This window comes from Prunus persica, chromosome G7 (genome assembly GCF_000346465.2).
Source record: "Prunus persica cultivar Lovell chromosome G7, Prunus_persica_NCBIv2, whole genome shotgun sequence".
Lineage (NCBI taxonomy): Eukaryota > Viridiplantae > Streptophyta > Magnoliopsida > Rosales > Rosaceae > Prunus > Prunus persica.
The window spans coordinates 6,975,585-6,988,612 of NC_034015.1; the positions used below are offsets into that span (position 1 = coordinate 6,975,585).

A 13,028-nucleotide genomic window follows, 5' to 3' on the forward strand; every position below is an offset into this window, starting at 1 on the left:
TGAAAGTTTGGTGTCGATCGGACAGTCGAATTGATCATGATCGCATGATTGGAAGGTTTCTATAACCCTAGCCCTAGGGCTGGCCTTTTCGGAGTATCCGGGACTCCGGTTCACGATCCTTCAATTTCTACATGATCCTGGAATTATCTAGATTGACATATACGAGGATAACTACGATCCAACGGTTCAAATGTATCGAACCCGGAAATTGCACAATATGCGAGATCCGATCGGGGCTCAAACGTTGTCCGAATTGAGATCCGCGAATTCCTACACGCTCCTGACAGCTAGGAGATCATTTTAGGACAGAAAATAACTCACCCACGAGCCTCAACACGCGCAGGCAGTGCGTGGGTATCCAAAGCGATACCACTTGCCGGAAAATCTCAAAATCAAGGGCCAAACTTCCTACCCTAGGTTCAGGACATCAAATGGAGCCATTTTTGTTCTTGGACATACCCCAAAAAGTCGATGGAAGTGGCCGGAATCGGAGGTGAAAAACCAGCCAAACTTCCATTGCTTAAAGAACTACCAAAATGCGGAAATTTCAAAACTAATGCAACTAGCAGGAAAAACAACTCGAGAGGTTTAAAATCCATACCTGGTTCATAAAAAATGGTGGTCGAAAACGCTCAAAAGAGCATCGGAAATTTTCTACAAATTCCAGCACGTTTTCTGCTTTTTCCGGTGACTAGGGGCAGTGGCTGCGGCTGGGAACGGTAGGGAAAGGAAGAGGAGGCGACAGCGGATCTAACGTGACCAGTCTCGTGGCCGATGGTTGAGGGTGGTGGTGGCTGTGGCTCAAAGAGCCAACCAGCTGTGCAGTGGGGGAGGGTTGCGCGTGACCGGGAGCGAGAGAGAGAGAGAGAGAGAGAGAGAGAGAGAGAGAGAGAGAGAGAGAAAATTGGTCTTTTTTAAAAACTAGTTTTGCAAAATTACAATTTTGACCCTACTTGAATTTTGACCGTGTCTGTCTCATTACAACTCGGATTCGGGCCCACTACGTGTTTATGAACTCGTTACAATGCAGTCTACGCAACGGTGTAAACAAAATCTTCAAATTCCTCCCCGGTCAAAAAGTCAACTTTTATACTAATAAAATATTCCAGTGCAAAATAGTCTTGTACCTGAATAAATTAATAATTAAAAATTTATTTAGGACCGGGATGTTACAAGTGGAACATAAGTAGGAAAGCCACTAAGATTACACAAGATATTCGTCATCTCCAAAAGAAAGAACATTCAATAATAATGTTGCCCATCGTGCACCTTCACCGATGATATGGTCAACATTCAAAGAAGGTTTTAAGGATTTTAAATCCAAAATGACATGTGTGAATAGCGTGATAGAGGTTTTGAAGAATGAAGAAGTTAAAATAATTGGGATTTGTGGTATGGGGGGTGTGGATAAAACCACAGTGGTGAAAGAAATCATCATAAGATTGGCAGGATTGAAAGTATCCGATAATGTTGTGATGGCAGTTGTGTCCCAAAGCCAAAGCATTCGGAAGATTCAATCCGAAATTGCAGACGAGTTGGGATTTACATATGACAGGGAGGATAGCGAAACTAGAAGAGCATTAAGGCTCTACTTAAGACTCAAGCAAATAAATAAGATCCTGATTCTATTAGATGATGTGTGGACAGAGCTCGATTTTAAGGCTATTGGACTTCCTTATGGACCTCATAAAGAGTGCAAAGTTCTGTTGACCTCGCGAAACTTGGAAGTGTGCAATGCAATGGAAAGTCAACAAATTTTTACAATCCCAGTTTTAACACCAAAGGAATCATGGGAACTCTTCCGTGAAATCATAGGTAAACCCTTGGACTATCCTGATTTGGCCAAACGAGTCACAAAGAAGTGTGCAGGTTTACCTATTGCTATTTTAACTGTTGCGAAAGCACTAGAAAATAAGAGGAAGTATGAATGAGATGATGCCCTCAAACAGCTACAAATTTTAGCTCATGGAAGCATCTCTTCGATGAATGACAAAGTTTATTCAAGCATACAATGGAGTTATGATAGATTGGAGAGTGATGATGCGAAGAATTGCCTTTTGCTTTGTCCTTTATTTCTTGAAGATTATGATATTCCAATTGAGTATTTGGTTAGATATGAATAGGGTCGAGGGTATTTTGGTAACACTGATTCAGTGGAAGAAGCAAGAAATAGAGTGCATTATTTGGTTGACAAACTTCAAAGAAGGTTTTTGTTGCTAGATAGCAAATTGAAAGACCATACCAAGATGCATGACATAGTTCGTGATGTTGCCATACAAATTGCCTCAAGAGATCCACATAGATTTCTAATAAGATGTGACGCTGAAAAGAAAGGGTGGCCAAAGATGGGGTTACTTGATCCTCGCCTTAATTAGGGATTCGGTTAAATCCCTAATCCCTAAATGCACCAACCACACCAACCTCACCAACTAAACCAACCACACCAACCTCACCAACTATACCAACCACACCAACCTCACCAACTACACCAACCCCACCAACCTCACCAACTACACCAACCCCACCAACCTCTCCAAGGCCACTATAAATACTCGGTCACGCACAAGGATGAGGTACGTCAGAACTACTGCTAAAACCTGCCAACGATACAAGCCGGTCCCTAACCTGCCTGCTGAAGTCTACCATCCGCAAAACAGTCCATGGCCATTCATGTAATGGGCCATCGACTTAGTGGGTCCTTTGCCACCGGCACCTGCAAAGAAAGAAATGATGATCGTCGCCACCGATTACTTTACTAAATGGATCGAGGCCGAAGCTCTATCCTCTACTAAAGAAGCCGATGTGGAGCGATTCATCTGGAAAAACATCATTTGCCGGTTTGGCTGCCCACAGTCGTTGGTTACAGACAATGGCTCGCAGTTCATTGGCAAGCAGATCACCACCTTCTTTGCGAAATACAAGATCAAGCAACACCTCTCTACCCCGAGGTATCCACAAGGAAATGGGTAGGTCGAGGCGTCTAACAAAGTCATATTGGACTGCTTGAAGAAAAGGCTAGAAGGCGCTGAAGGGAAATGGGTGGATGAACTCCCCGGAGTACTATGGACTTATCGCACCACCAAGCGAAGATCGACTGGCGAAACCCCATTCTCTTTCGCCTATGGGGCAGAAGCGATCATCCCCCCTCACATCACAGTCCCCTCCATAAGCCTTTAGGTGGGCATTGTTGATTAGAACTCCGAGCAGATGAGGCTCAACCTTGACTTACTTAAGGGCGAGCGTGAGAAGACCATTATTCAGGTCGCCTCATATTAGCAGCAACTGAAGTCTTACTACGACAAAAGAGCCAAGGTCAGACAGTTTCAACCAGGCGACCTCGTGCTAAGGAAGGCTTTCATCACTGCACAAAGGCAAGGGTCAAAAAAGATGAATCCCAACTGAGACGGCCCTTATGTGATCAGCCGGGCCTGGGGCAGAGGAAGCTACACACTGGATACCGTGGATGGAAAGGAAATACCACGACAATAGAATGCTCACCATTTCCAAAAGTATTATCCGTAATGCTTCCTCCCGGCTGCTAGAAGTTCTAAATTTTTGTACCCAGTTCTTTCCATTTTCGAATAAAAGGACTGTAATCTTACGAATATCAATATAAGTTCAACTTCTCATTCCAAAATGTCTCATCTGTCTACAAAACACAACAGTTGCACATAAGGAGCGTCCTAAGGGAGACGCAGGGCGGCGACTAAAAGCATCCGTTTGGAGATGCAGCCCGCTAAGAAGCGTCCTCAGGGAAACGCAGGGTGTGCTAGGAATTTCCTATGGGAGATATCCAAGTTCCTATCCGTTTCCTAAGGGAGGCAGGATAGACACACAGTTGCCCATAAGGAGCATCCTAAGAGAGACGCAGGGCGACGACTAGAAGCGTCCGTTTGGAGACGCAGCCCGCTAAAAAAGCGTCCTAAGGGAGACGCAGGGTGCGCCAGGAGTTTCTTAAAAGGAGGTCTTCATGCTCTATGCGGGAAATATCCAGGTTCCTATCCGTTTCCTAAGGGAGGCAGGATAGACACATAGTTGCCCATAAGGAGTGTCCTAAGGGAGATGCAGGGCGACGACTAGAAGCGTCCGTTTGGAGACGCAAGCCGCTAAAAAAAGTCCTAAGGGAGACGCAGGGCGCGCCAGAAATTTCTTAAAAGGAGGTCTCCCTGCTTCCTGCGGGAAATATCCAGGTTCCTATCTGTTTCCTAAGGGAGGCAGGATAGACACACAGTTGCCCATAAGGAGCGTCCTAAGGGAGAAGAAAGGCAACGACTAAAAGCGTCTTTCGGGAGACGCAGAACAACGATCAAGGCATCCTACGGGATGTGCAGAACATGTCCGGAGTCCCTTAAGGGGGACCCTGACACTCGCAAACTTCCTAAGAGAAACCATCCTACGGGACATGCAGAGCACACCCGGAGTCCCTTAAGGGGGACCCTAGCACTCACAAATCCCCAAAAGGAAATGTGCAATCAAACCACAGGCTGGTTACTCAAGCAGTTCACAAGTCAAGTATGCAAATTGAAGTTGGAAAATATAACTGAAATTTTCATAACAAGCAGACCAACCGGCCAAGTTCAACAAAAAGAAGATGGTTAAACAAGACCAATTATTCTAAACCAAAAAAAAAACAATAAATTAGTCTTCATTTACTCCAAGACGCCAGCAGGAGACCTCTGATCCGCAGCCACCTCGGCATCCGCCTGATCAGCTACGCCTTCAGCAACTCCATCCGCCTGCTCTGCGACATCTGTCATCAACTCATCCATTGCATCCTCATCTGCTCCATCCTCTCTGGCTGCTGCATGAAATAAGTCAAGACAGAGCATCTCAATGTCTACATCGTCAATCGCATAAAGGGAGTAGTCCCATTTGCACAGTGCAGGTAGCCCAACTTGTACGCATCTATGGTGGCTTCAGACTTGGATTTTCCAGCAGACTTATAGTAGGCACGAAATTTGGCCAGGAGCTTGTCATAGTTAAGAGAGACGTCAGCATTTTTGCGCCCAAGATGAAAGAAGGCATCTTTTCGACTAGCCAAGTCAACAGCAGCTGAGCTGAGCTCGGAATCCTTCTCTGTAAGAGAGCTTTTCAGCTCAGTTATCATCGCCCTCAAATCAGACGTCTTCTTCTCATAACGGGCCTGCTCGACAAAAAGTTTGCAGCCCAACTCAGCATTCTTCTTCTCCAGCTTGCTGAGCTGGGCAGAAGAAGGGCCAACAGCAGACGAGTTCCGGATAATCTCAGCCGCAAAAACCAATCCCTTTTGAATCAGATGGAATGTTGCTTCCCTTTGCTTTTCTAAGGAAAGGCTCGAAAAAGTGTCAAGATCACCAGCTTGACGGATGTGATCGACCAACTCAGCACATGAGGACGGGTTTGATAGGAAATTTGTCTTGAGCAGGTCAGACACGCGTGTATCCCCTGCAGGGCAGGACCTATTCACCTTGGGATCAACCGCCGATGCTAAAGAAGAACCCTTCGCCCGAGCAGACGACTCTCTCATCTTCTTAGTCTTAGCCAACCTCACCTCCAAAGGAGTCAGTGATGCTGAATCAACTCCAAGTTTGATTGCCCGTGACTCAACAACCGGATCATGAACAGACTTCCTGCTTCGATTGCCCGACTGATGTAGACGACTCGGACTCTGAAGAGAAATATCTACGTCTCTTTGGGGCTCGGCAGAGCAAGAAGGAACTATCTCATGAAGTAGGTCATGATTGTCAAGCTCGACAGTAGGAACTTGAGTCTTCTCAGCAGAATGGGACTTTGGTTTCTTCCTCGATGGAGACCCATTCTTTGCGTGCGAAGAAGTAGCTTCATCTCTCGAAGATTTGGCAGCAACCTTTCTCTTTGAAGTGGATTCAGCCAAGCACTTCCCTTGCCTAGCAGGTAAATCATCAGGGTCAGGACCGTTCTGCTTCCACCATTCGACATCCTCGGCAGGGGGCAAACCACCGTCTTCCTCCCGATACTCACTCAATAGCCAACGCCACTCGCGAAACCCTAGAGGGATGTTCAAAGCACGACGGACCTTAGCCATATTCGGTCCAAGCTCCAATTGCTTGCTGATGTCACTCACTACAAGCGGAAGACAAAAGTTAGTTAGCCACGCTTCAAGAAATTCAAATAAAAATGAGTAGATCAAAAACCGCAAAAAGACATACCATCGCAGTAGGTGATGGGAACAAGTGGGCCATCACCAACGTCGCCTTCCCACCGTCCGCTGACTTCTAACACATCGTCATGCCAAGCGTGATCTCCTTGACTAAGACTGTCGAACAGCTTGGCCTTGTAAATGCGAACTTGGGCATACTCATCGAAGTGCCTCACTTCGAAAAAATAGAAGAACTCCCGCACCGTCAGCTCCAGCATGAAGAAACGGCTCAAATTTTCAAAACATATGACAGCCCGGTAAATATTCGGAGTACACTGACTCGGAGCACATCCCATGGCGCAAAACACCTCCTTGAAAAACTTTGACATCGGGAACTTGAAACCCAAGGAGAAGTAAAAGGGATGGAACGTGATAACTCTAGCATTTGGAAAGTTCGCATCCACGCAAGGCACGGCGTTAGTCAAAGGCTTCACCAACTTGACATGCACATCGTCAGGAATCGCAGAAGCATAAGCAGCTCGCCACCTCTGGAGTTGACCTACATTCATAACCCGGTGTAGGGTGGCCACAAACCTTTTCTCGTGCACCTCGGAACCTCCCCACAAATACAAAGGCGCCTGAGAGCTTGGAGCCTTGCTACCATCTCCAGAAGACATGATAGGTCAACGGGGAGCTGCAAAAAGAAAAAATTCTACAAGTTAGAATACAAGGAAAAAAAAAAGACAGCAGCAAAAATTAAAAAGATAAAATAAAAAATAATTGAGCTACTGGGATCAGCCCAAGCCAAAGGAAGCCAGCCCAGCAGTCACCACAGGCCCGAGCAGCACACCAGGCCCGCCTAGCCCTTCTGGCCCTCTAGCTCCAGCGCCTGCATGCGCAAGCCCACGCCAAGTGAAAAGCCCACACCTCCTTGCACGGGCTCCAGCTCAACACACCTAGCACGAGCCCACGTCTCGCCAAGCCCAGTGCTGCCTCTCCTAGCGTGAGCCCATTCCGCGCACCAGGTCTGGTGCCTCCAGACTGCCAGTTCGAAGCCCAGCGCACACCTGCTCGAGCCCACCAGCCTCCAGACTTCCATGCTCGAGCCCAATGAGCACAACCTCAAAACTACCAGCCTCCCAAGGTCCCTAGCTATGCTCCAACCCGCGAACACGCATCACCAAACATGCTCAGTGCCTCACAACTCCAATGACCAGCTAGAAGGCATGGTCCAAGCTGCCAAAAATCGAAACAAAAGGGAAAAATATGAACAGCCCAAGTTAAATTACCTTGGGTGTGCAGAGAGGGCAAAGTCTCAAGCACGTTAAAAAAAAATCTCCAAAGTTCTCTCTCTCACTGGCGAAGTTGGAAGAATGGATTTTTTATGTGAAGAATAAATTGGAGGAGCCCTACATTTATAAGGAGCAAAATCCCTTGACCTACAATGAATCTCAAAACCTTTCCAAAATGGGAGTTCATAAAATTAGCAATTCGAACACCTCCTCCGCTCGGGAGCCCAGATCCACGAAGGAAGCCCAGTTACAGCCCAACAGACAGTTTACATCTCCTACACGCCACCACGCGACATGCAGAAGCTGGGGGGCATTTGTGGGAACCAAATTAAACCTAAACCCTAGGTCAAATGATTAGGCCAATCAATTTGGGAATTATTTGACCTAATTAGGAGTTACCTAACCTAATTGGGAATTACCTAGTCAAATTGGGGGTTACTTGATCCTCACCTTAATTAGGGATTCGATTAAATCCCTAATCCCTAAATACACCAACCTCACCAACCACACCAACCTCACCAAGTACACCAACCACACCAACCTCACCAACTACACCAACCCCACCAACCTCACCAACTACACCAACCCCACCAACCTCTCCAAGGCCACTATAAATACTTGGTCACGCACAAGGATAAGGTACGTCTGAACTAGTGCTAAAACCTCTATAGAGATCTTTTCTCACAGAGCCTAGCTACCTCCTCTCTCTCTCTCTCTTTCTCTCTCTTACATAAGGCTCCGGCCACCCGGTTTATATTATAAACATATCTCCGTATCCTATTAGCTATTGTTTCCTATACGATTCAATTGAACTAATTTAGGCATCGGAGGGCCCTTGGCCAACAATCCCCGGGTGTGGTCCCTGTATTTGTTCTATTTTGCAGGGAGAAAGAGGCGGCAAAGAAGAAAGGGGAATCTTTCGAACCGAATATTCTCGTAGGGAAATTTGCTCCCACAGTTGTCTTTTAACAAATATATCTTATGTTATTGGAAGATTGGAAAATTTAGAGATCCTCAGCTTTCGTAATTGAGTTAACATCTCAGAGTTGTCGAGGGAAATTGGACTTCTTAAACATTTAAGGTTGTTAGATATCACGGATTGTAATTGTCTTGAGAAGATTCCACATGGTCTCTTATCGAGCTTATCTAGTCTTGAAGGGTTGTATATGGAAAATAGTTTTTGCAAATGGGAACAATCAGCAGCAGAAAGCGAAGATAAGAGGATGGCAAGCCTTGTTGAGGTGATGTCTTTGTCTAATCATTTGAAGGTTTTAGTCTTAGAGATACCCGATTTCAACTTCTTTCCAAAAGACTTTTCTTGACAATCCAGACAACAATAAGATTCCACATATCCAACAGAAAGTTTCAACCATTGTTTATTGGAGGTAGACTTCCATCAACGAGTAATGGTTGTTATGCATTCGAAAATAAGTTGGATATTGTTAAAAGTGATGCAACGGAATTTATGGATATTCAAATTGTTCGACTCTTATTTAAGAAATGTGAAGATTTAATCCTGGGTGAAATTAAGAATTTAAGGTATGTCCTCAATGAATTAGACCAAGAGGGATTGCAACACTTCAAAATTTGAACAATTTCGGGCTGCCCTGAGATAGAATACCTTGTAAATGGAGCAAGTTGGACTCAACAAACAGCCTTCCCTCTCATCAAATCAATCCAACTCGAGGGGATGCCCAAGCTAAAAGCAATATGCCACGACCAACTTCCACAGAGCTCTTTTATCAACTTAAGATCTCTTTGATTATATGATTGCCCTGTTTTAAAATGTCTTTTCTCTATCAGTAGCAAGCAACTTGGTTCAACTCCAAAGCTTACTTGTTTATGATTGTTCCCAAATGAAAGAAATCGTCTCAAAGGAGTGGAGGGAACATGAGACGGCATCGGATATCATAGCTTTCCCTAAATTAACAAATTTGATACTCCAATATCTATCTGTGGAATTCGTTGATTTCTACGAAGCCAACAAGCTACATTCCAACCATGAGGTATGTAGAATAGTATAATTGTTTTGTTATTATTTCGATGCTATATAACTTATTAATTCGATGCTTGAATAGTATAATTGTTTTGTTAATTGTTTGTGCCTCAATTTAGTTTGACTGTTTTAGGCTTAAACCTTACAACTATTCTGAACTTAACTCATTTTCTTCCTAAAAACTAATAAATGAGGAATTTAGTTTACCAAAAATTAAAAAATAAAAATAAATAATTGAGCCAATATTGGCCCACGTGCAGACCACAAAGAAAATCATCATTATCCATTCCATAGATTCCTCTATACATTCCCCCAGCTTGTTATTAAATGTTTCTTTAAATATTAATAATTATGAATCTTTTTAGGTAACAACGCCCAAGGATGAAAATGTGGTAGGAACTTCTAGAATCTTTGAAAGAGCGGTATTTCCATCAAAGTGCATTTTATGGTTACAAAATCTAGAAGTGAAACTAGCATTTGGTTATTATGGATAGGCCATATGGTTACGGATGGGCCAGCATTTTTTCATTTACGAAAATTGGACATATGGTATTCTCCATGTCAACACCTTTGGAAGAACATTCCGCTTGGATTCCAGGGCTTCCAAAACTTCAGACATTTAAAAATGAATTATGGTCGTGATCACCAATATTTGTTCCCACATTCAATTGCCAGGCTACTTGTGAATCTTGAAGAGCTCAACATAGCGAAATGCTAGAAAATGGAAACTATAGTCAGATCCACAGATGAAAATGAAAAAGAGGATCAGACGGGCATGACTTTGTTTCCCAGACCTGCTTCCGACTCTTGAGAGTCTTTGTCCTGATGCTTCTACTACTTTATGGTCAGCCGCCAAAGTTATGTCTGTGAAAAGATGCAACAAACTGAAGACATTGGCTTCAGTAATTCCACAAATAAAAACGTTGGAGAAAGATTCAACAGCTCATCACAAAGATAAAGACAAAGGTATTTTCATCAGGAACTTGTGGATGTACACCTTATTCATGTGGCCCAATGACCAAACCTACTTCAAGAACAAATATTGTTCAAATATTGCCACGTCCAGTCAATCAAGAGGTAAGCATTTCAATTTATTTCTATGAACCTCTACCCTAGAGCTACAATTGAGAATGACAATGATATTGCTATATTGAAATTATATAAATTATATACAGTTGCTCAATTGATGTTTGATTTTCTAGGTTACACCAACAAATCTTGATCAAGACTCAAATGATTACGATAATCTAGAACGTCTTTGTGTACTATCTTGTGAGTCATTGGAAGTTGTTTTCCAACTCAAGGGACCAAAGGCTGTGGAAAACCATAATGTTGAAGCATTCAATAAGTTGTGTTACTTGTCGTTATACGAATTGCCAAGTTTAATGCACGTATGGGAAATGGGCGGTTCACAACATATCACAGGCTTCGGAAACTTGACATTCTTAAGTGTATCCCACTGGCAGTTTGCGATATTTGTTCTTGTCAACTGTAGCCAAGCTCCTTGTCAGTTTAAAGGACTTAAAAGTTGGGAATTGTGAGAAGATTGAAGACGTTATTGCAAAAGTAGACACTGAATGTGCTGATCAGGAAATTACATTTCCTCGACTGAATTCCATGACGCTTGAAGATCTACCAAACCTCATTTGTTTTTCTACTGAAGCTTATACTTTGAAGTTGCCATCTCTGATGGAATTGAAGGTTATAAGATGTCCATATTTAAGAACATTTACTTTGAAGGTTGTCAACACACATTCTGTAATTCAAGTGTACACAGAGTTGGGAAAGTCTGAGTGGATGGGGGACCTCAATAGCACTATAGGGAACATTCACGAAAAAAGGTATGCTCCTGAATGCTTACTGGTGTTTAGTCAATAATAGAACAATTAAAGTGTTTCTTTTTCAAACCTGATTGCATCTCAATGATACACATTCTTTTTTCTTGAATACAGGGAAACGAGGTAGGTGACCGAATTCTAATGAGATAGTAGAGATATGATGTTAACACAGAGAAGTACAGAGGTGAGTATATATATGTTGCCATCTCCAACTTCTATATTAAGTAAATCTTATTGCTAAAAACAATATGCCATATTATGTCATATTAAGGAAAGAATTAAATTGAGTTAGCATGATCAAATTAGATTCTAATGATATGAACAAAAAAAAATTACGTGTGAAGATTGTTTAAGCTTTGATTTGACAAGAATTTACAATCTATCATTGCGATATAGTAGACGAAAACAAAACAAATAACCTAATTTTGATGTGGTATCTCTTTAGAGAATCTCCAAACGGCTCCTCCCTAAATGAGATTCTAAGTTAAAATTTAGAGTGAATGTCAGGAACCCAACTCCAAAAATGCTCCTGTCTTGATCCTAAAACAAGGAGACCCATGGGTGCTCTAAAATATGAGGGAGAAATATACACTTATATTTGTACATCGTTTTCTTCACCCCCTCTCTTTTGTTGAACAAAATACTTCCTCTTGCAAGCCAAATCACACAAAGGAAATCATTAAGAAGGGATTTCTAGAAGGCTAGGATTTACTTTAACTGGGTTTCTGACAGGTTTCTTTAATGTATTTTGCATCTCCATCTAATGATATATAGGAATTGAAGGAACTTTTCTGTTTTTAGTGATATGATCATGTTTTTGTTTTGTTAAATTATACTGATAGGAATACTGGTCAGCATGGTCACATTCTTTACTGATAGGATTCTCACATTTACTGCATTGGATGAACACTTTCAATGTGGTGTAACTTATTGTGTTTAGAAGTTCATGCATCCATCTCTTTAGCTCTAGAGTGTTTTCTATATTGCCTCTTTTTTTTCAGTTGACAAAATTTCGTATTGAGACTGGGCAACATTTGTCACTTTCCATTTTAGTATAAGCTATGAGTATTGTTTTTCTGGTTTAATATTGTTTCCCTATTTTCAGCACATTGATGAGGAGGTTGAGTTCTGTTCTGAAGAATTTTATGAGGATGTGCATATAGAGTTAGTTCTTAAGTTTGGAATAGCAAGTTGCAATTCCACATCTCAAACCTCATCAATTCTTGAGAAACAATCCCATTTCAATTCCAAGTGTGTTGAAGTGTATTATAATTCATGTACTGGATTTCATTTGTGTATCATTCAAATGTTTGAGCAGATCTGATGGTTAAAGCATAAGTTCATGTATTTTTTAGAGTTATCAAGGATTGATGTTAAATTGTCTCTTCAAATAAGCAGTTCTTGAAGATCCCTCTGCTGCAAATTTTTCGACTTTTTAGCCGAATACAACATCAAAATTTCATACTCCTACGTATCTTTCATTACTACTCAAAGTTACTAATCAAAATAATTTCATCCCTTGTGATAGCGCATCTTCAGCCTACTGGGATGATTGCTGGAAGTTGTAAATACCCACTAATTAATTTCTGCTCAGTTAAGGGTTCCAATTGATTCACGAGAAGCTGCACTGCACGAAAGCAAATGTAGGTTTTAAATGCAGAGATATAAAACAATTAGAAAGAGATAGGACAAAAATGAATACATTATGCCCCCATGGTATTCAAATTTTAATTTTGAAATTTGATGACACATTCTATAAGTTGAAAGTTCAGCACTCAAGAATTTCATTACTTGCAATCATGGAA

At 42.3% G+C, this 13,028-nt stretch overlaps 1 pseudogene; it reads left to right on the forward strand.

The window, feature by feature from the left end:
* On the forward strand, positions 472-12,554 carry LOC18769944 (annotated as a pseudogene).